At 38.2% G+C, this 27,711-nt stretch overlaps 1 long non-coding RNA gene across 1 annotated transcript; it reads right to left on the reverse strand.

The window, feature by feature from the left end:
• Window positions 1–122: 122 nt before the first annotated feature.
• On the reverse strand, window positions 123–16,010 carry LOC141729018 (uncharacterized). The gene is made up of 3 exons (XR_012580268.1): window positions 15,477–16,010; window positions 2,753–2,849; window positions 123–1,432 (listed from the first exon to the last, which is right to left on the reverse strand). It is a non-coding gene; the product is annotated as an uncharacterized LOC141729018 (long non-coding RNA).
• Between the last annotated feature and the right edge of the window lie 11,701 nt (window positions 16,011–27,711).

Genomic DNA, 27,711 nt, shown 5'->3' on the forward strand with positions numbered 1-27,711 from the left:
TGGAGACCAATAATCAAAAGGTAAAGGAGGTGTCCTGGGACTCCAGCCAGCCACCATCTCCAGAGAGGAGAAGGTTCTCGAAACCTGGGAGGAGAAAGGGGGTGATTGACTGGGCCCAGGGAGGAGACTGTTGTGGTGTGTTGCAATATCCTGTTTTACCTTCTCCCTTCCCCCTCGCCCCTCGCTGAGTGTGCCCTGTCAATCAGGCTAACATACCAGCAAGGCGTCGTGTGATAGGTGTCCCTAGTCCCTTGAGACCCTGCCCCTTCACCTGGTTGGTGGCTCACCTGTCCCCTCCCCTTCCCCTGTCCTGAGCTTAAAATGTTAATGAGACCATGTGGCCTCTATTCTGTTAGCAGCAGTGGCTCGGTGCAGACATCTCTGTACCAATGGAATAAACATCTGGCAACCTTCTAGCAGAATCCACTCCCTTTCTCTCCATTATCGCCAGAAGCTCTCTCTCCTGAGGAGAACGGAGTCCTGTCTTGTGCCCCGCTGCACTCTGCCGCCAGCCAAGGTATCTCTGGGGTAAAACACCACAGTGCTGCCTTTGGCCCAGCAGCGAGGGTCAGAACTGGCCTAAGCACCATCTAACTGGTTATATTGGGATACATATTCCAATAGGAGACAACTTTCACTTATAAGGGAAACCAGGGGAGGAGCAATTACATATCTGCAACTATGAATAGCGGTTACTATGGCAACTTAGCTGACAGAGTAGCAGTGGCGGGAAAAACTGGGGGAACAAAACCATTTTACACATAATAGGGGAGAACAATACATAAATTGGGGGAATAACACAAGAAACTTAACAACACACTACAACACACCGACATGCTGCTGTGCTTGGAGAGGCTCCAGATCCCTGGTTTGCAACAACGGCCTCAGACTCTCACAGACATCCACTCTGAGATGTAGCAGAATCTGCAGGCTGAGGCCCAGCCCAAAATTTGAATGTTTCACCTAAATCAAGAGAAGCACTAAACTGTACAGTGATATAAATAGCAGGAACTTTGGGCCTAATTCTGGTTATAGCCTGATTTTTGAGTCAAAAAGTGTTTTAGTGTTCATATTTCCCCACTGAATATGTGGAACAGGGGATATTCCAAATACAGATGACTGTTCATTGCTTAATTAAAAGCTCCACTTCCCAGTGGCAATGTCTTTGCACATTTATTCTGGTTGGAGTAACTAAAAAATAATCACCACTAGATAGAAAACACAATATATTTGGTTTCCTTAAATAACCCATTTTCCTGGGACATTTCTGAATAATCTCAATCTTATTGTGACTAGTAAAAAGGTTAAAAAAATTACACTTAAAAATACCAGGATTGTGATTGGGATTTTTTTGCACAAGCCTTTTTTCCAGGCTGCTGCATGGCTGGGATTTTCCCCAGAAAGTCTTGATATAAATGAGCTTCAAAGTCACCTGTGAATAAAGAGATAAGAGACAAGGTTATTTTGGAGAGTTGAAAGTAGTGTATTGCTCTTCCCTATATAAAATCACAGTTCAGCAAATCAGGCTATTGGGGTCTCAGAGAAAATTCTTTCTTTCCTTTCTCCCTATTTTCTTCTCACTTGCCTCTCTATAAAAATCCTCCAAAACTTCCCTGAAGTTAATGAAATGTCACCAGAGTAAAAGGAATCAATTTCAGGCCATTTATGTTGTCTCACATTTGATCTTTTTCTGGATGTTTTACTTGTCTTTGTCTTCCTTTCTTATTTCCCAGGAGAACAAAATAAGCAGGATCAGAGCCCAGTTCATCACTGGATTTTTTACGCCAGCACAAAGCCATTTATTTCAGTGCTTTATGCAGGTATGAAATTTGATTTATAATGTTTGGATGTGCGCATCCACGAAGTGATAAGTTACAAAGGAAGCACGTTAGAGGGAAGGTAATGAGATGAGAATCATGATGTTATTTTTCAACTTAAAGTTTGTTAAAGATTTGTTTCTTATTAAATGCCTGAGAGGCAGTGTATCAAATTTAAGTTTTCAGAATTGAAATATAGAAAGATCTCTAACTGTCATAACAACAGCAGATAAAGTATCAATAATTTCTGTTTTGAATGCAATCTGAAATTGAATTTCTCTTATTCTATGACAAAGTTGATAACAAAGCAAAATGAAACATTCCAATAATGTACATCCCATATTTCTGAGAATAAATATGATTTCTTTGTTGAACAGCCTGGAAATTGTCACATTTCATATACAGAGACATTAAAGTATTAAAGTAAGCAGAGATTTGCAATCAGAGTTGACTAGAACTTCAAATTAAAATTACATTATTAATATCGTCCATTGCCTCTGCCCATTGCTTATGTTATTACCTACAAAGTTCCATTCTCTTTTGGTTTTGTTTATGCAGTTTTGGTTCATGTTCAAGTAGTTTAAAATGTGAGTTCAGCAATGTATTCCAGACACAACCTAGCTTTGGTATTCCTCAGATGCAAAACTCCTCTGAAATGTTTTTGAATAATCTTTCTCTCTAAAGTAGGTACAAACAAAATCCCTTCTCCCGGTGTTGGCTGTGCCAGTTGTTACCCCCAGCAGTACTCAAATCGTATCCAGAGGAAAACTCTGTTTGGTTTAAGAAAGACAGAAAAACTTAACTACAGATATAAGACAGAGCTTTGATTAACTTGTGGAGATCAGGTTCGGTCAATATTTTAATAAAAATGTTTCAAAGGAAAACACAAGTCTGAAAAAAAACCAAAAAGAGCACATATTCTGAATAGGTTTTACCTTTGGAATCCAGTCTGGAACATAGAGTCGGGAAAAATGAACTTTTAAGCATCCTTGGTTTGTGTAGACTTTTGGTGAAGTGCTTTGCTCTGTATTTCTATGGGAAAAGACAAAACACAAAGTTTAGAATTCTCATCAACAAAGCACACTTGAATAATACAGAACAATCATCTGCAAAAAATAACCCCAGCCACAAAGGATTTGGTGAAATTATCTGGTGGCATCTGCTGTACTGCCAATTGCAAAAGGTGAATCATTGAGCATTCAGCCAATGCAAAGTCTGTGGAAAACTGTCTTTGAATATCTGTTAGCTGGTGGATATTTTTTGTGAAATATTTAAAATATGTCAAACAAATTTAACCTTTTTTTGTTGTTGTTGTCATTGAGTTTTTTGTTTGTTTGTTTCCCCTGCAGGGCAAATCACTTGTTCCTTATTGAATATATTCTGGCCCAAAAGGAACTTGGCATTTAAACATATGAATAACTTTAAACACAAGCTTAAAGACAATGACTTCTCTCATGCTTGGGTACCTTACTAGGCTGGGACCATAGGCCTAGTCCAATTTCAAACTGTCTTTTCATTCATTTTAATGAATATTAGATTGGATGCTGTGTGAATTCATTTCACCATTGTCATCTCCCAGTATTTCTCCCTGGGGACTGAGTGCAAATATTTGAGATTGAGCATGTGTTGCTTATCACTTTCATTTAGAAAATATGCCATGTTTTCCATCTTCCTGCTCTTTGAATGGGTGAACACAGAAGAGCTTCCCACAGGATGCCTTTCAGATTTAAATCTCACCTTCTAGAGATGCTCTTATGAGGATTTGATTTTCATTTGCTGCGAACATTTGTGCCAGTAAAACTTGATTGTCTGGATGTGTGCAGAAAGTGAGCAGAAAAGATGTGAGAATTTGAAATCCTTTGCTGCTAAATCTCTTTTACATCTTTTACTGTGGCTGGGGAAGAGATGAGGGTTGGCTGCAAGAACCAGGCAGAGAATTTAATTTTGCCAATCATATTTTTCAATGGATTAGCTGAAATTTCTCTAAAGCCTAGAGTGCTGAGTATTTTAGGAAGGCCAGTAGAGAAGAAAATCTTTCAAGATCCTGGGATTCAGTTCAGAGTGACAACACAAATGGCAGCCAGTGCACACACACAAAAGGAATTGAGGGAACTAAATGACAGCTGACAGGAAATGTTTGAATATGCATTAAAGCTGGGAAAGCAGTAAGGCCATTTTCTGTTTAAACTCTCACATTGCACAGATGAGAATTGTTAAAGAGCTGCCACATTCAGCACCGGTGGTTCAATTTCAGTGGTGAGAAAAGTGCCTGTGAAGTGTTATAAGCACACATGAGTTGTATGCTAAATGGTTACATTTGATGATAAAACTTGTGAGTAAATACATAAAAATGTTTTCAGAAGAAAAATTTCTCTCTAAGCTGGGATTAAATGAGATAGAGTTTGTATTTATCCCTAGGCACAAACTTAACATTCCACAAAATTCTATAGAAACAGTTACAAGCCTAAATAATCAGTTCACTTAGAGACAACCTTATAAATCATGTGGTGAGCATGTTTGTGTCTAAAAATGAAGGAAATTCCCTTCACACTTGAATAATTAGAAGGGCATAGATGGAGAGAAAAGATGAAGATCTGCTTCCATGGAAATAATATCCTAAAAGCTGGGTTATCAATCCAGCAGGACAGATTCCCTAACACAAGAGCTACCTTTTAAATTAGCTCCTGTAAATTAACCAGCTCAACTAAACATTGGCAGGATCTTATCACCATAATGCACAATCAAGTCTACACTATTAAAATTCTACTGGAGAAAACTTAGTGTGAGATAAGGCAGACATGAACGATCATTTAACATTAATCCTGATGACAACCATTTCCACTTTGCTGTTGAAATTCCCTCCTTCCTACATTTTCATTTCCAAATACAATGCAAACAACATGCTCTAATCAATCACTTCTACATCCACCATAATTTTTATTTAAAGCCCTGTATCTTAGATGTATAAGCCAATGAAGATAATTTATCTTCCCTCTTGCTTTCCAGTCTCACTGAAGGGAAGGAAAGGTAGAGTAAGGTAAGGTGGGACAGAGCGGTAACAGGTAAAATATGGAGTTTTAGGATTAGTTGGTAATTACAACACTGACTTTTGCACTCAGAATTCATTCAGGGCTGAGTCACAAATGTTGGCAACACTCAAGGCTTGTCCCAAACCAGAGATATGTTTGGCATCACCTGGATGGGATTATATTGTTACAGTCTATATCTAAGTCAGGATGAGCCACCTTGGTCATCTCTGCAAAATGATTCCAAGTTCAGGTTTGTCACAGAAACACAAAATGGTGTCAGGCTGTCATAGAAACATAAAATCACGGAATGGTTTGGGTTTGAGGGGATCTTGAAGACCATCCAGTTCCAGCTTCCCTGCCATTGCAGGGACACCTTCCACTAGAACATGGTCCTGCTGCTCGTGGTCCTGAATTCCCTTCACCCCTAAGTGCAGGGAATTAGGATTTTAGTCGTTACAGGTTTTGGATCTTTTTTCTGAAAATGAGGACTTTATTCTGAAATCTCCCTCACAGATCAGTGTAATGGAACTGCTGGAAGTTCTGCTTAGAACATGATTTAGTAAAAATGAGAGTTTCTTAATCTTTTTCTTTCTTTTTCCTGGAAAAAACAATCTAACACAGCTATTGCATGGAATCATTTTCTAAATGAAGACAGAATTTCATTCAATCTCCATCAGAAGATGCATCCGGGGAGTCCAGAAGGTGAGCAAACTAATAAATGAGAAGAGAAGAAAATAAAGCCAACATTTTAATCAAAATTCACAGTGACAATAGAAAAATATATATGTTTGCAAAATGATTTGAAAATTAAGCCCATATAACAGTGGCTCTGAAAGAAACATGAACTAAAAATTACATTAAAAAAAAAGCGATAAAATGCAATCCTTATGCATGGAAGTAAGAACAAGGGCTCCATCAACTCCTGCAAATGCAAATCAAGACATTTAACATTTTGAAGAAGAGCAATATAATGCAGCAGGACAAATTTGTAGCCAAGAACACATTTTGGGGACCTGATGGATTCCACCTGAAAAGCAATTCACTTATGCTAACCTCAAAAGAAATATTTAGAGTGATTCATGGCTCCATCTGGCTTCTCTGCATACAGAACAGGTACTGGCAGTCATGAACTTTTCATCTTAAAATATCAAGAGAACAAATCCCTGTCAGAGGCACTCTGAGTGTACCTAGGAGAGGAAATCTGCGTTGCTAAAGAGTGCATTTACTGGCTGCAACCTTGCTCCAGGAATTTAGATCCCAGGAATTCAGGTCTTACATTCTTAAGTGGCGTCACAATAAAACCAGAATCAAAAATTTCCTATAGCTAAGAAGAAGAAATTGGATTGTCATACATATTGTAGCCAAACATAAGAATAAGAGTAGGGAACGAAGAGGCTGATTGAAACAAATCCCCAGCACTCTTCAAATATTTACATTTTTAGTTATTGATAAACAAACACTCAGGAAGGTTTCACTCAAGTCAGAGTCGGGCTGAGGTGCTTTGTGACAAAAGATGAGATAATTATATTTTGTAATAGACAAAATTCCATTAATACCCAATGAGGATGAGATGAATTTGATATGTTTGAATGAACAACTGTTATCATCTCCCTAAGCCCTCCAAAATGAACAGCGCTGAAAATCTCTCCTCCCCTTCTCTGCTGACCCATGCACAAGGAAGTCTTGCTGACAAGAAAATGGGAGAAAGACCAGATAACACAGTTTTCACAAGGGATGGCCAAAAAAAAATCCAAAAAAAGAGAAGTGTCCAAATCCTCAGTGAACAGTAAAGATCTATGTCCTCACTGAGTGTCTTTACTGAACACATGCCTTAAATGACAAAACTCTTGAACCTGTCCCTGTCTGCCGGGTGTCTCTGTGATTCTGCATCCTGTGGCAGCATTGTCAGGCTGTTGGCATCTGGGTCCTGATTAATCCCACCCCAAACTGCCCCCTTGTGTAACCCCTCCAGCCAGCCAGAAATATTGCAGAGCTTCTAATAAAAACATTACAATGCTTTTCCTCCAGGAGAGGTGTCCGGTTTATCTCGGCTGTTTGAGGGGCCTGGAAAGGCCCGAGGTGGCCTTGGGGCAGCCCGCGTATCGAAGGACGAGAAGAGGCTTCAGTTCTTCTTTCGGTCTCTGTGTTTATTAATTGTTTATCTAAAAGATGTTCTTTCAGCCGAACAGAGATCTGCTCAGCAGCCAGCCATGAGCACACTGTGTCGTCCTCCGGACCGCCACGTATCTTTATACCCATTGTTACGTGTACAATATTTATCATTTTTCCCCAATACCATTTATTCTTATTGCCCGGTGCACTCTCAGTAATAACCAATCCAAAGGTGCCACCATCACCACAGAAGATGGAGGAGAAGAAGAAGAAGAAGAAGAAGGACAGGACACACTCCAATTCCTCCATCTTACTCCTCTAAACCCCCCTGTACAGAAATCCTAAACCCTGTGTCTCACCCTCTAATTAACTAATCCCTTCACCATTCACCCCGGTGAAGCCCTCATCCTTGTCGTCTCCTGTGTAGGACCAAAGTCCAGCCACCAGACACTTCTGGCAACATCCCAGGACTCCCGAGCCCCCCAAGGTGGTCTCGGTGGCTCGGCACCTCAGGAGAGGTGAGATCCTGAGATCCTGAGATCCGACAGAGAGGCATGTGCTTTTCTATTCCATGTAATCAGATCATTGGAAATGCAAGATAATTTGGTTTACGACCAGATTTTTTTTCTTTCTCGCTGCTCATTAATAGGCCTGTGCACGCAAGGAAAATTTCCTCATTATTTTTTGTGCACATTTGCATCCTGCCTGTGTGTTCTTCTCATTTTTATGAAGTTAGGTCATTTCTTTCAGAAAAAGTTGGTAAAAAGGCTTATATTACAAGTCTTTGCAATTCTTTTAAGAAGAGAATGTTTCACAAGAAAATGGAAGTTTCTGTGGAACATGGTTTAAGAAAAGAGTTTTAGACTGACATATATTCTACTTTTTCAAAATGTAAATTGCTTACATAACCAATTTACATAATATAAAATATTATATATAAATATATAATACATAAATATATTATATATAGATGTAAGTGTACTTATTTCATCTATATATAATGTGTATATATATATATGTCAACACATATTTACATAAATAAAGAGCAAAAAGAAGAAAAGAAACTGAACTATTTTGCATAATAATGTCATGGGCTATGAAAACTGCATTTCAAAACTTCTTTATATCAGACCTGTCTATTGTAGGACAAATATCCAGGATAGAGATAAGTTAATCTTGACTGCTGCACTTTTAAAAAAAATTATTTATTCATGGCAAACTACTACTATCGTGCTAATGCTACTAAATACTAGTAGTATTAGCTAAAATACTTCTAATTTTAGTGGTAAAATTATCCCTTCTGCATTGAGAGAATTATCCCTTCTCAGTGCAGACAGGATAAATTTACAACTAATTGTCATGAAAAAGAAAAAAAAAATTCTTTCTCTGCTCTTGAGTAATATTAATGGCCAGCTTGGCAAACTTTGACCCCTTCCACTTACACTCATATCTTTTATTTTCTCCTTGCTTTTTTTACATTATTAATTTAGATTTTCAATCAACAGTCAAGAGCATCTCTTAAGGTAAATAGTATTTTGTAAAGTACATACATATTTACATTTGGAGCCTCTTCTCTTAAGGTACATATTCTTTTATAAAGTATGTGAATTTTTACAGAAAATTTACTTCAGTGTGTGGCTTTATGAAATAAAAGGAAAACAGGTTATGGAAAACAAACCAAGAAAAAAAAAAGGATTATTTAAATTGAAATAAAAGAGATAACTTTCTAAATGAAGAAAAAATGAATAAAACAACAAAGCAGAGCAAAACAAAATTAAAAGAAAAAAAAGGTAAACAAAAATTTGAATGTAAGCTAAAATTTGGCAAGACAGAGTTGCAAAACTATTTAAAAATATCACAGGATTTTTTTTCTGTGTGAGAGGTTCCTGCACTGTCAGGGATGAACCTGTCTGGTGCTACCAATGCTCACTCTCACAGGAGGCTCCACAGCAGGGAAAGGTGTTGAGGTGTTTGAATTAATCCAGTGTGAGAAACCAAAGTAATTACTGCAGGCAACATGTTCCCCTGCTAGATTTCTCATTGGGATCCATTAAACACCAGTTAAACCACACTCTCCAAAAGTGAAGCCAAGACCCTGTCAGAAACACGTGGGGGGCACCTCACCCCAGCCACTTCTCAGGAACATCATGAGAGATGGTGATATTTGATATTTAAAACTAATCCATCATCTTGAGCAATGAACACTGAACAGGGAGAAGACAAGAAGAAGGTAAAAGTTGCATATAAACCACAGAAATATTCCACCAGTTCATAAATTAATGCACAAAATTTGAGGTAGAGTTAGAGATCTAAAGGTATTTGATTTACTGGCTCCATAATGCTGGAGAATAGTGAGGCTTAAAGTACAGACAGTCTGAAATCTTCATTTAGACAGCATTAAATAAATGCAGCCAAGTGCTATATTTAAGTATTAGACAAATATTTTAGTTTTCAGTGTCTCTTAGGGCTAGTAAAATTCATATCTGCAAAATCACTGAGAACATTCAATCAATTAAAGGCAGATTTGCAATCTCCATAAATAACATCTCCCTCTCCTTTATCTTCAGTTTTAGAGATTGAAGTTTCCCCTGTGGAAGAAAGAAAAAAAATTCTCCTCATCAGCCTCATGATAAATATTCTCCATCCATTGTTGGCTGCTCAGTTCTCCCATCAAACAGATTCTGTTGAAACATATTTCAAGTTGTTTTGAAATCAGCATGCAGACGTGGAATTAAAAAACCCCACATGCTGTTATTCTTTGATCACCTCTCCATGGGCATTTTTCTAGGGTCACACAGAAGGTCTGACTTGGTGAGGCAGAAAAAAAAGGAACCATAAAAAGGATTCTATTCTGGCTGAGAGCGCAGGAAGCTCCTGAGAGAACTGGTTTCATTTCCCCCTTTACTACAATCTGGCCTTCTTCCTGTAGGCAAATCCTTTAAATGAGACTTTCTAAAAGTGTTTTATTACCAACAACTGAGGACAGACATTCAAAAGTGCTTCAAAAATGGGAGGCTATAAACAGACAAAAATCCCCCAGCCTAGAGGTCTTTTGTAACTTTGATTCTTCAAGCTCAGTTTCTCATTCTTCTCTTCTGAAATCAGTTGAGGATAACTGGGTTTAATTCAAAACCACAGGCTGTCCCTATTTGTAAGATAAAGATAAGAAAATATACATCAGCCCTGGGCAAGGATGATATCATTAATGCTGGGAAAGCTGTGCAAGATTTGTGCACTAAAGCACCTACAGGTTATTGAAGTTGGAGGGAGACGACCCACCTTGCATTGGTCAGCCATCGACTCGAATTTATTAATCCATCAATCACTTTTTATAACAGTGTTAATCAAGTTCATGCATATTGCAAACCTGAGCTCACAATAGGCCAGAGATTACACACCAACTCCTCCTTATGTTTCCAATACCAAGATTTGGGTTCTCAAAATTATTCTTGCTTTCCCAAAGCAGCCAAAGATAGAACATCCACTTGTTATGAGAAAGCTGCCTGAGAACTCTGATGTGCAAGGCTCTCAAGGCCTTCATGTTTGTCACTTTTACCTGTAATTAAAAATAACCTGAGAACCTCTGCTGTTCACAGAAGCAGGCTGTGAGAATCTGCTCCTTACAGCTGCCTTCTAGGCCATCCCTGAAAAAATCTCCAACAACAGGTATTCTTAATTCAGGTATGTATCCAAACCTAGTTGATTCCCTAATTTAATCCCTCATCCTAAATGTCCCAGGGTGCTTATTTGAAATCTCTTTGAGTCTCTTCCAAGACTTTTGACATGGATCCACACAACATCCTTGCTGCTAAATTGGAAAGATGCAGGTTTGAGGGATGGAGTGATGGATAAGAAATGGGCTGGATGGTGACATCCAAGGAGCTGCAGTCAGTGGCTGCTACAAGTGGAAATTGGAGACTCTGAGGGTCATTCCTAAGACCAGATCTGTCCAATATCTTCATTAATGACAGGGCCAGTGAGAGCTAATTGCAGCCAGCTTGTGGTGGCAGCAGGCTGGGCAGTGCAGGTGGTTCTGCAGAGGGAATTGCTGCCGTCCAAAGGCACCTGGATGGGCTGGAGGAGTGGAGAGGGTGAACACTCTGAAATTCAGCCAGGCCAAAGACAAGGTCCTGCACCTGCACTGAGGCAGCTCCAGGTGTCCAGATGGACCTGGTGATGAATGGATTGGGAGCAGCCCTGTGGAGAAGGAGTTGGGGATGTTGGTAGATGGAGAACTGGGCATAAACTGGCACTTGCAGCCCAGAAATCCACTTGTACCATGGGCTGTGTGGAAAAAAAAGCATGGCCAGCAGGTTGAGAGAGGGGTTTACTTGAAGAAGGCCTTAACTTTGGTTTTGAAGGTTCATTTTTATTAAGTTCTTAGAGGAAGGACGGCTTTTGTAGATGGAGGACATTCTACTTGTTTCAAATGTTAGCTACTCTATATGTATGGAATTTGAACAGTGTCTGAAAAAATAATGCCAGGGCTCTGTTCTAAAGTCATATAATTAGCATTATTTTTTACACGACAGGATTGCAAATAAAAGAAAAAAAATCTATCCTATTAAAAAAGGATCCCTATATTTCTGTGTGTTTACCTGCTGAGTGTTGTGGTGAATTGCTCTAAAACAAAGAGTTCCATAACTTATTTGTTACCCTTCTCTCTGCTTTTATGCCCTCCTTTCTTTTGCAATTAATTTACCAATAATAATTTAAAGATAACCCAATGAACAAAAATAAAAAAGCACCCCAGCTTTAATAACCTCAATAGGTTTATACCATGAAAGATCAAAATCATTAAGCAATATAAAATTGCACTATATATTATTAATGTATCTATAATTAATCCAGCCAAGCAGTGCTAACCAATGATAAAAGTTTTTTCCGCCACAACCCTTGCAAACAACAACAGTTGCTCTGTTAATTAAAAGCAGCAAAGGGCTTTTTTAAACTTTTTATTTTTTTTTTTAAATTCTTTAATCGAGACAGTTCAGCTCTGCCCTGATCTCAAAGCAGGGTGTGTAGCAGGAGGTCTCAGTCTGTTGTTTCTTTAGAGGGAATTTCTTAAGATGACGTGTATTATTTTTTGTTGCACAGGAATACAGCAATAAACTCCAAACCCATGAGCAGATTGCAATGCACCCAGCTATGGCCATTCATTCAAACCATAACAAGATCTGTACGGCCCTTCAGAGAGTTTTACAAAGAGAAATTCCAATATGAAAAGGCTTTAGTCTGTTTGTTTCTCTGATTTAAAGAAAAAAAAATCTGAAAGGTTTGGACGTGCTGCAGTGATAAAACAAAAATATTGGCATTGTTTTGGGTGCATTCTGATATTCCCTCTCCATCTTCCTATTTGGCATCCATTTTTGGGATAAAAACCTGATGTTATTGTTTTTCAGCAATTGTATCTCGTTCAACATATTCTCCTCTGCCCTGGGGAAGACACAGCTCGATATACCATTCATCTAGAAACAACACTGGTTGGCCTTACACAGCTCTGTATGTGAAATATTCAATTCCTTTCATCCAGCTAAAAGAATTGCTCATTAAGAACCATAAGATTAGAAGGAAATGCACTTGACAAAAAAAAAAAAAAAAAAAAAGAGGAGCAAGGCCCCAAAATAGAGATTTGAAAAATTATTTATAGAACTAGTTTTAAATTAAGTGCCCTCCATTCAGAACTAGATACTAATCTGGCTGCCAAGGTGGGATGCAGCCTTTTCTGCGCTACCACGCTTTAATAACCCTATGATGGTAATTAAAACAGAGTGAAACAGTAAGCTTTATAAATAAAAAGAAAGCAACATCTAAGTTGATTATATTTCCTCCTTTTATTGTGATTTTGACACAAATGAAGACAAGATATATTTTATTCATTTTCTATTTTCTCTTCAGGTTTTGTTTTATGGCCCTCAGGGATGCAGGAGTGTGCATGTAAAGAAGTCCATAAATTAAACCAAACTGTGTTTATGGTAATACTACTACATCTTTACTATGTGTTAACTTAATGTGAGCAAACTACAGTTTTCATGGTAGCTCATTTGCATTTCCAGCCCTGCAGTTTCACAGGTATTTTGAGATATCAGTACTTTGCTTCTGGAAACCACTACAGTGAATGGAAAATTAAAACAAAATAAAAAAAAAAAAGCAATAACAACAATCTCTAAGTTATCTCATCTCAATAATTTCCCTTCAAGTAATTTCCATAGACTCATAAAATCATAGAGAAGTTTGGGTTAAAAATGACCTTAAATATCATCTTGTTTTCACCCCATGACATGGGCAGGGACATCTATTTTGTGCCATTTAGATACAGTTCTGCCCACAGGTGGAGATGGGGTATATGAATCGGTCTGCTGCCTGCTCATTATTGATTATCAAGACAGTTGGATTATGAAGAAAAGCCCTGGGTTTGGGTCCTTGTTCATGAAATTACAGTGTATTGAGCCTCAGATGTTAAAAGTTATAATTTTACATTCATAACAACAATGTGCTTCTCTCAGTGGGCTATTATAGAAAATCTTCAAAGAGCAGACTTATCTGGTAAGAAAAAATTGAAAAAAATAGAAAAAAATATACTTTACCCTTTTCTCCAGAGGTGTTTGTCTACTCTGGGTCAAGAATGAGGACAGAAAGATTTTCTTTTGTGTCTTTGATTTCTTTGTTTTAGTGAGTAACCAGGACCAGCATTTCACACCAACCTCTGGATCTGAGTTTTCATTCTGCTTCTGCCTTTGCTCTCCTGAGGGCCTGAACAACTCTTTTCCAACAGAGATAACTGCAGGCGACAAAAGCCTCACCAGAAGTTGTGCAGTGAAATGTGCCAGATAGAGCCCTTCACCCCCAAAATGTGTGGGGTCATCCAAATGTCTGAGTCATGCCCTAAACAGGATGAAATTTGTGGTTAATTAAGGGAGAAGGCTCAGGATGATTGTTTCTCCTTTTGCCATCACTGGTAGCCAGTGATGGCAAAGGGAGAAGGAACCATCCTGTGCCTTCTGCTGTTGGAAATTGTTCTCAACTCCAGGAGAGTGTCCAATAATGTTATATATGGGATCATGGAATACCCTGAGCTGGAAGGGACTCACAAGGATCATCGAGTCCAGCTCCTGCCCTGCGCAGACACCCCCAAAATCCCATCCCATTCCTGAGAGATTTGTCCGAATGCTCCTGGAGCTCTGGCAGCCTTGGGGCGTTGTATTTGCAGCAACCCTTGTGGTAGGGAGGAATGATGAATCTGACTACACGTTCTCAGAAGGCTAATTTATTACTTTATTATACTCTATTATATTAAAGAATACTATACTAAAGAATACAGATAGGATACTTACAGAATGCTAAAAAGATAATAATGAAAATTCCTGACTCTTTCCAGAGTCTCAACACAGCTTGGCCCTGATTGGCCAAAGAGTGAAAACAACTCCCAGCAGAATCCAATGGAACAATCACCTGTGGGTGAACAATCTCCAAACACATTCCACATGAGCACAACACAGGAGAAGCAAATGAGATAAGAATTGTTTTCCTTTTCTCTGAGGCTTCCCAGCTTCCCAGGACAAAAATCATGGGTGAAGGGATTTTATTAGAGAATTTGGATGCCGCATCGGGGCTGCGCCCATTCCCCCTGGGGGAAAAACTTTTTCCTAACTTCCAACCTAAACCTGCCCTGGACACAACTTCAGGCCATTCCCTCAGGTCCTGTCACTAGAAAGAAAATGAGAAAAAATCCTGCTTCTTCCATAGGTGCATTTCTCTTTCCTGAAATACTCTCAGATTTTCACAGATGTATTTTCCTACCAGAAATATTGCTATAATGCCTCACTCCTCCTATAGAAATGATGGGAAGAAAAGCAAATGTTTCATCTCCCTATTATGCAGAAATTAATTGAGTGTAAGAAAATTCTATTGAATCCAGCTAAAAATACTGTGCTTTCAGTTGTCATCCCCAAGTCATATGCTTTTTTGGTTCTCGTGCAAGTGCAGGAGATTAGTACACACCCCATTTAATCTGATCACAATTGCCTGCCATTTTAATTAACCTTTATTGGCATGCCTATATTGCCAAGAAAATATACTTTGAGAAGCCCCATTAATAACAGTATTATTTGTTAGGCTGAGGGTTTTTTTTTTCAATTTTACCCATCAAATTCTTTAGACAGATAATAAATCTGTGCAACCTAGGTTTACTGGTAGGCTGTTTGTTTTGCTATGTTTTTTAACAACACATTTGAAAGTTAATTTTCTGAGAAAAGGATACTTAAGAAAATAATTTCATCCTTGCCTTACAGAGACGAAAACTGAGGCAGAGGTTATATGGTTTGCCCCTTGCTTTACAGCAGGTTAAAATGCTGGGATCAGTCCGGGTAATAAAACAGATAACCCAGATAATTCAAATGCTTATTTAAATTTACATTGAAATATTTATGAATATTTAAAATTTATTTTATTTTTTAGAATTTCAATTGAAATATTCATACCATCCCACTTCCCATCCTTCCCACTGATCTATCCCTACCTGATTGTGGCTCATGCAGGCTGGGGGCAAGGAGATGGTGCAGCTCCTTTTATCCTCATCAGGAACCTGTCAGCGAAGCCATTGAAGCACCATGTGGAAATGGAGCATTCATTTCCTTATTTCCTGCAGCTGATCACCACTGGCCTGAGCACTGGAGACCAGGGAAAAAGTTACAGCTGAACTGACCCTGTTCCTTGATCATACAGTTAATCCTCTCTTTCCTAAGGCAGGCTCCTGTCCTGAGCCTGCCCACATTTCCTAACCCACAAAATAAGCTCCTGAAGGCAGTGGTTTGATGTATTTTCAAAACTCTTCCAGAAATCACATTTTCTTCTTTTCTGCTGTTTTTCTTCTTTGGCATTACACTCTGACTCCATATGCTGCTTCCTTCTACTATAAAGTTATTGAAGAAATCTCAGCAGAACGTCTCCCCACTCTTAATTGGATCCCTTCCACTTTCCTTGGGAAGACAGAGCACTAAAGATGATTTGTGGCTGATTAGTTGTTCTCACAGGAGTTTGAATGAACCATCTTTACTATCACCTTGCTCTGCCAAAGCACAGACAAGCCAGCAAGAGCAACATTTGCCACTCTGCACCCACTTGAAAGAATTATCCTGGTTTCACTTTTTAAAAAAAATAATTATAGACCTAGTAGAACACATGTGTTGAATTGAGATTTTCCATTTGAATAATAAACACTGCCCTCCATGCAAATGAAAATCACAGCTCTGGCCTTATGGGCTTCTCCTGCAACAGCCTTGTGAGTGAGAAATCACAGCACATCATAAATCCCATCCAATATTGAAACTCATGCAGAGATAACAAGGTGAGAGCGAGTCCTGTTTGTTCTCAGTTATGCTATCACATTTATGGCTGCTTAGCCCTTGAAAAACAAGTAAAACATTTTGTATCTGCAGGCAGAAAAAAGGACATACTGTAAGAGAGAAATACCACAGTTACCTCTTTAGATTTTCAGAGTTTTTTAGGTAATGTTGCTTATGAGCTGGTTTATTTTTATTTAACATGAAGCAAGACATGAGGAAAAGCAGTAAAAATTTCAAACAGTAGTGAGAGTGAAGTTTTCTTTAATTGCAAATAAAGGGAAAATTGGAGACAACATGGTGAGACCTGAAGAGAAGAAGGAAGCAGTGAGAATTAACTTTGGATATTTAGTGTTCTAAATTTGGAAATTTAGAGTGTTTTGGACACTTATTGTTCTAAATGTCTTTTGACAAAATTATTTCTACTTCACTGCTTGTGCTATAAGACACATCAAATAGATACTAATGGAAATGTATTGTTAGTTTCAAAAGAAATTTGAATACCAAATCGGCAAAGTCCACTGACAAAGCACTAAATAATCCTGAATGTTTTTCCCATACAAACCAGGAGCTGAGCTGTGTGCCATATGATAAGAGGGAAAACAATGTTATCCTACTGATAAAAAACAGGTTTGATGGAATAAACTAAGCAATACTACTCCTTAAAAAAGCTTTTCTTTATTTTTTTTCTTCCCTCTGCTCATTATCAAACTTATGGTCCAAACCATTCTCAGTTTTCCTTTGCCTGGACATCACCTAATGAATGTATGTGTTTAATTTCATATGCTTATTTTGCTGCAATTCAATGTATAGGCAAAGAAACCAGCTGTGTTAAATAATTATTCTTCAGGGGGAATTAATTAAGGGCATTAATTATGCTTCTTTGGCCCAATAATTCTGTGATTTTTTTAGTCCATCTTGCCTCTTCAAAGCAGGATTTCAGGAAAATACAATATGCTATTACTCTGGTGGTAAGGAAGTTGCCATCTGATAGTAAGAACTCCTTTTTCCTTCTCCTCTAGAAGAGGAGAAGAAAATGATCATATGAAAATGATCAATGTTAACATATGATCATAAATTACCACTGGACAGGGACCTGTGAAATGGCTTCTGTATGTGGGTATTTCATTAATTCTGTAGCACCAAATAAAAGCAACTGTGTTCTTTCAGAGCAGCTTTTGTGGAGTTTGTAGCATCATATTTCTGAATTTACAGACAGACAAAATGGTTTACAGGCAGTAAATTGCTTATGCATGGTCAAATAATGTATGAAACATTAAAGCAGGAACAGATTCCAGAATGTCTCATTGCCTTATCTGGGTTTTGACCACTGGATTGTGTATTTGGTGTTTGTGTATTTGAGTGGGAAGATTATCAAGGCCACAGAAGAAGCCAAAAGCTCACAAATTGGTTCGCACATCCAATTGTCTTCTTTGAAAATCTGATTTTGCAGTCCTGCAGTGGCAGGAGTCTCCCAAATCCATGTAGGACCCTGGCTCTGAAGCTCTTTAGGACTGCAGGAAACTGAGATAATCAACCATATGCAGTATTGGGTAAACATCTTGCTGCTGAACTCCTTTTTGCATTCTTAATTCCAGAAGAAAAAAATATTTTTGACTGGGCAAGGCCAGAGGACCCTTTTGGAATAAGAAGGACTGCTGAAATATTTCCTGGACAGACCATGACTCCATTATAGGATAGAAATTCACTTGCTCGATTCCCTCTCCTTTCTCCTGACATTAATTGTTTCATTTTCTGCCAAATACAGATTAAATTTTATGTGTCTGAGGAGTGATAGATGGTGACTTCAAGACAAAAGACAGACTCAGAAAAGCTTGCACAGTGTCCTACCCCGTGTATAATTATTGGCAGCCTCACATGCAGCAACCTGAAGAACACTTCATCTATTCTAGAGATGACTTTATCAATGATTTATTGAAGGATTATTTTACTTCTGTGCATGCCTATCTCTAATTTATTGTTTAAGTAGATAAATAGAGAATAGGCCCAAACTATACATTTTTTTAGTAACAATATGTGGAGGAAAAGGGTAACTCATTCTACAGGAAATCATTTCCCTTGTATAAAAAAACCACACAAAATATCCTTGTTTATTCAAACTTCAGTATTATTATACAAACTGGGAATCAGAACATTCAGAAATTCAGGTCAATTTTCTTCCTTGATCTTCCTGATATCTCACATTTTTTACCTGCTATAGCAGGTCTCCATAAAAATAATGAAAGAAACTTCCTTAGGAGATATTTTTTAACTGCAGTCAGGTCCAGAAATGTCATACACAATGGGATAACTGCTGATATGAAAGGAAATCCTTCCAAAGGTTCTTTCTCAGAGAAAAGAAAAGATGTCCATATATACTCACATGAATATATATGTATATGCACACACACTCACATTTTTGGGTGTGTAGAACATCAAACAGCCAGCAGTAATTCAAGCAGAGATTAGATGAGATCTCAGCAGCCAAGCAGGACCAGCTCCAACAAATAATTTCACTGGGCTCAAAGTTCAAGTTGTGTAGCCTTGGGCAAGGCATGATCACAGTTTCCATGAAATGACCACTGGAAACATGTGGTTGTGTTGATTTTCACAGCAGATGCCTGGCAGAAGCAGCAGGATGGGATAAAAATATTCCATGGCTCTATTTCTGTGTGTTACCTGAGAGAAGATCCCAGCACGTGGATCCTGGATCCATTCCTGTCCGGTTATCTCGGCTGTTTGAGGGGCCTGGAAAGGCCCGGGGTGGCCTGTACGGGGAGCCCGCGTATCGAAGGACGAGAAGAGGCTTCAGTTCTTCTTTCGGTTTAGGTGTTTATTAATTGTTTATCTAAAAGATGTTCTTTCAGTCGAACAGAGCTCTGCTCAGCAGCCAGCCATGAGCACACTGTGCCGCCCTCCGGGGCAGCCACGTATCTTTATACCCATTGTTACGTGTACAATATTTATCATTTTTCCCCAATACCATTTATTCTTATAACTCAGTGCACTCTCAGTAATAACCAATCCAAAGGTGCCACCGTGGCCAAAGAAGATGGAGGAGAAGAGGAAGAAGAAGAAGGACAGGACACGCCCCAATTCCTCCATCTTACTTCTCTAAACCCCCCTGTACAGAAATCCTAAACCCTGTGTCTCACCCTCTAATTAACTAATCCCTTCACCATTCACCCTGGTGAAGCCCTCATCCTTGTCGTCTCCTGTGTAGGACCAAAGTCCAGCCACCAGACACTTCTGGCAACATTCCAGGACTCCCGAGCCCCCCAAGGGTGGTCTCGGTGGCTCGGCACCTCAGGACTGAGATCTTGAGATCCAACACATTCCCATCAGTGCTCCTCTGTGGCTGAGGGATGCTCTCCTGCTCTCACCTGGCAGCAGTTGCCCAGCCGGACATTTCCCTTTCCTGGGAGCCCCCACAGGTGGGTGCTGAGCAGAAATTTGGCCACTGCCACGTTCTGAGTCCCTGCCCAGGCTGGTTCCACTCTAAAATTCTGCATGAGGCCTTGCGATAATTCCACAGTGCAGCATTCAGTTCTGTTTAGGATTATTCAGAGAGCTGATTGCAGTTAAAATACCAGCAGAGAAGGGCAGGAGTGGCACAGAAAGAAATTACTATTTTTCATATTTTCCATGCATACTAATGAATTATTTTAATTAAATCCAGATAAAGTTCCAGACACAAGTGTTGTGCTTCAAAATCTTTTATTTCAGAAGTGGTGACATGAATCCCTTTCATTCCTTCATCTCCTCCCCTTCTCCTGCTACCAAGCTGAAACAATTACATTAATTCACTGTGAATTTGTGATTAGTTTTGCTGATTCTGAGACCCCATTGACTTTTTTGACAAAAAAAGCTTTTCAGCTATTCATCACATTCTACTGCAGAGCTGTGGGGTGGTAAACCACACCAGAAAGGTGCATAATTTATTAGAAATTCTGAATCAGCATGACAAGAACCAGCATATTGGCCTGGATATGTCTGAATTGTCAAATCCGTTCCTGCCCATCGAAACACTGCAAATATTTAAATATTCTCCTGCAGCCACCACTTGGCCATGGCTGATCTGGAAGACTTGGAGCATCAAATTAAACTTATCAGAGTGAGTTTAGGGTAACAAGTTCAGATAGATGTCTTACTGTCTATAGGTGTCTTACTGTCTAATATGTGTCACCAGAATGTGAAATCTTTCTTCTTGAGGAACTTGTTGGTATTCTCGACATAACATGGAATTGTGTAGCTTTTTATTTAATCTCACTTGACGCCCATTTCTCAAAAACCTTCAGTTATACCAAAGTCCCCTTGGTTACCATAACAAGACAGAGTATGGAACAAAACCATCCCCCCATTAGCCTGCCATATACAGGGGCTGATAAAATGTTTTCTGTGGTCTCCACTCTTCCAAATTCCAAAAATGGGTGATTAGAAGATAAAGGCCTCCAGAATACAAAGGAGGGAGGCACATGACAGTATCATTCATAATTTCTACTCTCTCACCAAAAAAAAATACACCCCCATCCATATCATCAACTAAAATAGCACAAATACAAATTCTTATCTGTCGCCATCACATTTTGTTTAAAAGTCCCCTTGCCCATGATTCTTCTCCTGGGAAGTGTAGAAGCCTCAGAGAAAAAGGAAAACAATTCTTATCTCATTTGCTTCCCCAGTGTTTTGCTGCTTTGGAATGTGGTTTGGACATTGTTTACCAACAGGTGATTGTTTCATTGGTTTCATGTGAATTGTTTTTACTTAATGACCAATTAACATCCAGCTGTGTTGGGACTCTGGAAGGAGTCACAAGATTTTCTTTATTATCTTTTAGTCTTCTGCCTGTATCTTGTCTATACTCTTTAGTATAGTTTAGTATAGTATTCTTTAATAGAATAAAATATCATAAAATAATAAATTAGCCTTCTAAGAACATGGAGTCAGATTCATTCATTTCCCCTTCTGACAGGGGGCCCAGAAAATACCACACTTATCCACAAACATTAAGACTTTTATCAGATGTCAGAGGCTTCTACAGATAGCCAAAGAACTCTTTCAGATCATGGCAAGAAGAAGTCATTCAGTTTGGCTCAGAGTGTGGAATTCTGAATTAGTTACAAAGACTGCTGTTCCTGGAAAGCAGATGCCAAAACTGTGGATTTTTTCATGGTAAACCCCTTCTCACCCAAATTATTTCCTACCCAGCCCAAGAAGATTTTGAGCTTTTCTTCCTATAATATAAAATTGACCATTAGACAGCAAGGGTTCTTTGTCTTCTGCCTGCAGAAGATGAAGGTAAAGCAATAAAACAACAGTAAGTTCATATGGAATCAAGTTTTCTCAAGGACCAGGCACTTGTCTCCATCCCTCAAAGGGAATACAAGTTCAGGAAAAATTATAGGAATGCAAGAATTTCCTCTTTTTTTTTTTTCCCCAAAGATCCTAGAGGATTTACCTAGGAAGAGTTGCATGTGTGGCTTTCTTCAGCCCCTCTAAGGCTGACCCTTTGTTATTTTTGGAGCTGAAGATGTTGACTCCATTTCACCTGGCTGTGAAATAATTTAGCATTTAATCCTAGTTGCTTTCTAGTAGTGCTGTTCCAAATCTGGCAGAGCACCAAGGTCTAGGGAGAGAATAAGGGAACAAATTCTAATCTTAAGGGATTCTGGACATTAAAAGTCACACAATATGTCGTTTTTATTGCTCTTAATATTTGTGGCTATCACAGTGCCCTGAAATCCTAGGGCTGCACCGTGATCCCAGTACACTAAATAGTAGTCTCCACAATAAAAATGGTAAAATATCACTAACTTCTCTTAAGGGAGAATATATTCTGCATTATTCCTCAGGAAGCATTTTTCTTTCTGTTAGTAAAATTGACTGATAAACCACCAGCATCTTGATTTGGGATGGATGGACTGCTGAACCTTGTTTCCATCGTCAGAAGCTCTGGGAAATCCATTTTCATGTCAATGCAACAACACCTCAAGTCCCAGCTGGTTTCTCTATGTTCCTGTTATCTGGGACATTTCAGCTTCACAGCTCAGGAAACTGAAATGTAGAAAGGAATTATTTGTCCAAGGTTACAGGGCAAGTTGTGGCAGGAACAGGAATAGAAAATGTAGGTGGCAAGGCACATCACCTTCCTTAAGGAACAGAGCAAAGTATCTTTTCATTCTCCACCTTTCCCTAATGTATTGTTACAGAGCAAATTCAAGGTTAAATGTCCTTTTAATTCAAGTTCTTTGTTTGATTTTTCTGAATTTAGAAGAAAAAACAACTTGGTTAGATGCCATTTTTAGTCATAGAAAATACTTTGTATTTCTTTTATTCCAAAGGTAGAGAGGACTCAAAACAGTTGTTTCTAATTACTGCTATAATTTTGCTTCCTTAGCAGAAAAACAATTTATCATGTTGATGGAGAAGGAATTAAAAAACCTATTTGTTTTACTTGGAGTACAAAAATATATCACATCACAATAAAACTGAAAGTTCTGAATTCTTAAAATTCTGCAAAAGCCTGATATATAATTGGGAAATAATTAATTGTTTCTAGATTTCAATAATGCCATTCCCACTTTTCCATGCTAATGAATACTGCAGGAAGAGTATGTTATCAAAGTGTAATCAAAGCTGGCTTGGTTTGTGAATGATTGATAAGGTTTGTGGCATCCACATTCTCTGGGAAAATCCCTTTGCCCAGGATTCTTCTCCTGGGAAGCTGGGAAGCCTCAGAGAAAAAGGAAAACAATTCTTATTTCATTTGCTTCTCCTGTGCTGTGCTCATGTGCAATGTGTTTGGAGATTGTTCACCCACAGCTGATTGTTCCATTGGATTCTGCTGGGAGTTGTTTTCACTCTTTGGCCAATCAGGGCCAAGCTGTGTCAGGACTCTGGAAAGAGTCTGGAGTTTTCATTATTGTCTTTTTAGCCTTCTGTAAGTATCATTTCTGTATTCTTTAGTATACTATAGTTTAGAATTCTTTAATATAATATAGTATAATAAAGTAATAAATTAGCCTTCTGAGTTTATGGAGTCAGACTCATCATTCCTTCCTTCATCGGGGCACCCCACAAATACAATAAAGGACAGAAGGAGAACCTGAGGTTTTTTTTTTCAGTCACCTCACACTAATACTTCATTGAGACACTGAAGTGCACTGCATTAACAAAGCTAACACTCCCCCAGAAATTACATAAATGCAAATATACAATGCATCTCTCATTTCATGGCATTAATATGAGCTCAGTACATCAGCACAAAAATAAAAGCGTGCGTAATCCAAAGTGGACTGCCACAAATTAACACAGTGGGACAGGAAGTACAAATTACATCATGTATTTGTGGCACCTGAGTGGTGTTTAACACTCCATTGGTAGGGGATGATCGACTGGCAGGCCTGTCAGAGGCACACAGGCTCATCAGAACCCTCATTAGCTGCACACTGGAGTGCCTGGGGAGGGAAATCAATACCAGCTCAGCAGCAGGAGGAGGGCAGGGAACCTCCATCTGCAAATCCTCAGCCGTGGCAATTGAGCTTTCTGCTGCAGCTGGTGCCTATTGAAGTAGAAGGGGCTGAAATCACAGTAAAGATTTATAGGGCGAGATCCACGGCGAGGTTTTTGTTCTGGTTTTGCCCAGAATAGAGGTTATTGAGCCTTGAGTAACGATTAAAGCAAACTGAGCAGGTTGAATCACGAGGACAGTTCATTTTCCCTTATTAAATGGAAAGAATAGGGTGTAAAAAGCACCAGAAGATTCAAGGAACAAAGCTGGTCAATCAGTTGATACAGTCTTGCCTGGGCAGGTCTAAATGAGAGGAGTTAACAGGAAAAGATGAAGATATCTTCAAGAATCTGCTATAGCCAGGCAAAGGAGATTTGTGGTAGAAATTAATGCCATCCCTGTCACCCTGATTGTGCTGCCTTGAAGTACAGAGAGTTTGTCACTGGAATCTGTATTGAATTCTGAGCCTCTCTATGGAAAGCTACGGAACAGTCAAAATTTACTTTGTCCCCTCTCTGACCCACAGTGAGTAAGAATCAGAGTTACAGAAGTAGAGGTAAAATGACTTAACCTCTGAAAGGCCTTGTACTTCAGAGACTAAGGCTTGCCCTGTATCATACTCTTTTCTCCAGATAAAAGGGTTTATTATTTGTATTACTCACTCTTTCTTCTTGGTCACACTGTGGTTTTTTATATAACACAACTGAGAATTGGTTTTCCTCATCGGAAAACCAGGCCATGATATTACAAAGCTTAGTTCTCCCCTCATGATGCAAAATTAAAAGTTGACACATCAACAGTAACCTCCATTTTACTTTAAATAACTTTTCTATTAACTACCTTTGAATCTGAAGCTGAGTTGATTATTGTTTTAATATTAATGAAGTGATTACTCCTAGTTTATATTATTTGTCATAAACCATTTCTAAAGGGACAGGCAGATATGCCATTAGAAGTTCTAATATCACTGACTCCTCAATTCAAAATCAATCCATTTTTAGTTCTATATTTTTTATTTAACTTGGGATATTCACAAGGTCACATTTCCAAAACTTAGAGTAGATGCTATCTATCTCCTACATTGCATTAAGAAGTGGAATAATGGAGGTAGAATAATGTGTTTTTAATAGGATAAGTACAATCTCTAGGCCCAAAAAAAAAAAAAAAAAAAGAAAGAAGGAAGGAAAAGAAAATCTAACTGGATGAAAATGTGATCCAGATTCTTTAATTCTGCAATTGTAGATCTGTAGTTCACAGTCCATAAGTCCATAAGCGGTCAGTTCATTTTATACATCAGTTACCCATCTAACTATGTAGAAAATGTTGTGAAATCTTGTATATCCATCCTGCATTATCCACTGAGCTGTGCAGACACGTTACACTGTGCTTTTTTGTGATTTCCTTGGCAAGTACAGACAAACACTGTTGAAAACAGGAAACGCTCAAAAAACCACAGAATTTTCAGTTATTCTCCCATTACTTTCAGTGGGAATAAACCACCCAACTTGTCATATATGAAGACACAAAAAAATCACATTTACATAATGACTAAATATATTTAATTTTATACCCTAAGATACGTGGCTTCCTTTGAGGAGATGCCCTCACAGCTTTTTTGCAAGATCAAGGTAAAAGATCAGGTAAAAAAAAAATCATATGCCTTGCTAAAAATGAGTATTTTACTTCATTGTATTGTACTGTACTAATTCATCATGAACTGCCAAAATTGACAGTTTCAGATTGCAGAAATAACATCTTCCTTCTCTAATTTTTAAAACTGAAGAACAGCTTGATGTATAACTGGGAGCTGGAAGTAAAAAAAGATTGAAGGCAAATTTAGTATTAGTTTTGTGTGAGATGGGAATCTTCTGGCAAAAAAAAGGTGTCTGATATTGTAACACAACAAGAAATTTCTCATTTTGAATACTTTTGGCAACACTTTTAATATCTGGTAAGAAAATATTTGTTAGAAACCTTAACATCCTGTCAGAATATTCGTCACTGTGAACTCAGGAGTGTGACTACTTTTGAGTGAATGATTTTTATGCTACAGAGAACTGTGGAAAAAGAAAAAACCTTCCTGTTACCCAGATATAGATGCTGAGGGCTTATCTTTTCCCAGAGGCTTCGCAAAAGGGACAATTGAATTTTTACTAGTGTAAAAGGGGGAAAATCAATCAAGAGATTTTACTTAATAGCCTCATGAAATGCACAATTTAGTATTCATTTTCTTGATGGGAGAGGATGGATGATCATTCAAATAACACATTTGCAAGAAGTGATTTGTCTTTCTGCAACAGCAAAGATTATTTTGTTGTAACACATTTGTTTGGCTTAGGACACACAATAAAAGCATAAATTGAAAAAAAAGAAAGCCAGTTAAGAGAAAAGTCTGATAAAGTTAAGTGTAAATTTCTGGTCAAGGCTCTAATAAGAATTTTGAAGGCTAGAAAAATTTAAATATTATGAATTCCTGATGAACTGTCTAATTAAAATCACCTCTTCGTTGTCTTTGAGAAGTTGAATTCAGAGTTTTTAACCCAATGGAGCAATTTCTCTACTTTCACATATTTTTGTCTCAGTTTTTATGAGTAAAAGGTACTAGCATTTTTTAAATTATCTAAGAAAATGTTTATTTAAAGCATATTATTCCACCTAAATATTTTTAATTTATATTATTATATATTACCATATATTATGTTAATTTATTTCTAAAAACAGCAGTAAGTTCATATGGAATCAATAAAATTGCAAAACCAAAGGAAACCACAGAGTCATGATGTGACATTTAAATTATCATTATAATAATCTGTTACCAACACAGTCCCAGCTGCAACTCAGTAAAAAGTTACTTTATAACTCTAAAATATGGAAAAAAGTTTCAAATTAAACTTTCTTTTTCTTTAGAAAAGAAGAAAAACCTTAAGATCAAGATTGTATTTTCTTAATTTAGACACATCAAAATGTGTAAAGATTAAATGACGTGACAGAAGCTGTGCAAGAAAAGTGATTGTGAATTTAAGTTAAAAAGAATTGTCTTAAATTTGCACTTTAATAGATGTAATTTGACATGTCAAATTCAGGAAAGTATGTATGCATAATGAAAGTTCATTAGAACATGTACATGCTCAAATTTGGTCTGGATATTGGTGAAATTTACCCTCTAATTTTAAATTAGATTATAGTTAGCCAAGGATTTCTGTAAATCCCTTCATTAATCTCGCAGCTTCCTGGGAAAGGCAGATTTTGCAATTCAGAGTATGGGCACTGAACACAGGAAGGTCAGTTTTACTTTAGTTACTTGTTTTTATCTGTGGTGTTTTCATCCATTTCAGGATGAAAACTTTGACTTTGGCTGCTTTATCCACAAGGAAGATTGAAACAAAGGTGTCACAGACATCTTTTCATAAAAATCCTTTCTTTAGGATTTTTCCCCCTTCTGAGAAGCTGAGAGGCCTCAGCAACGAAGTGTAAACAATGATTATCTGCTGCTGTGGAATGCAACAGGTGCATCTGTGATTGGTCTTGGGTGAATATTTGGATTTACTGACCACTCACGGCAGAGCTGGGTCTCGCTCTGTGCTGAGACAGATCTTTGTTATTCATTCCTTTTCTATTCTTAACTTAGCTAGCCTCTGAGAACTTTCCTTCTATTCCTATTAGCACAGTAATAATGTAATGTATATCATAAAATAATAAATCAAGCCTTCTGAACATGAAGCCACCATTCTCGTCTCTCTCTTTTCACCCTGAAGACCCTTGCAAGCTCTGTAACACAAAGGTCTTCAGCTCTGAGCCCTTTCCCTGTGCAGAGATTTCCCACCAGGTGTTCCAGGCTCTGCTGGGATCTGGGGGTCGCAGCTCCATTCCCTGATGTGTCCTCAAACCCAGGAAGCTTTTTT

The sequence above is a fragment of the Zonotrichia albicollis genome, chromosome 5, assembly GCF_047830755.1.
Source record: "Zonotrichia albicollis isolate bZonAlb1 chromosome 5, bZonAlb1.hap1, whole genome shotgun sequence".
Classification (NCBI taxonomy): domain Eukaryota; kingdom Metazoa; phylum Chordata; class Aves; order Passeriformes; family Passerellidae; genus Zonotrichia; species Zonotrichia albicollis.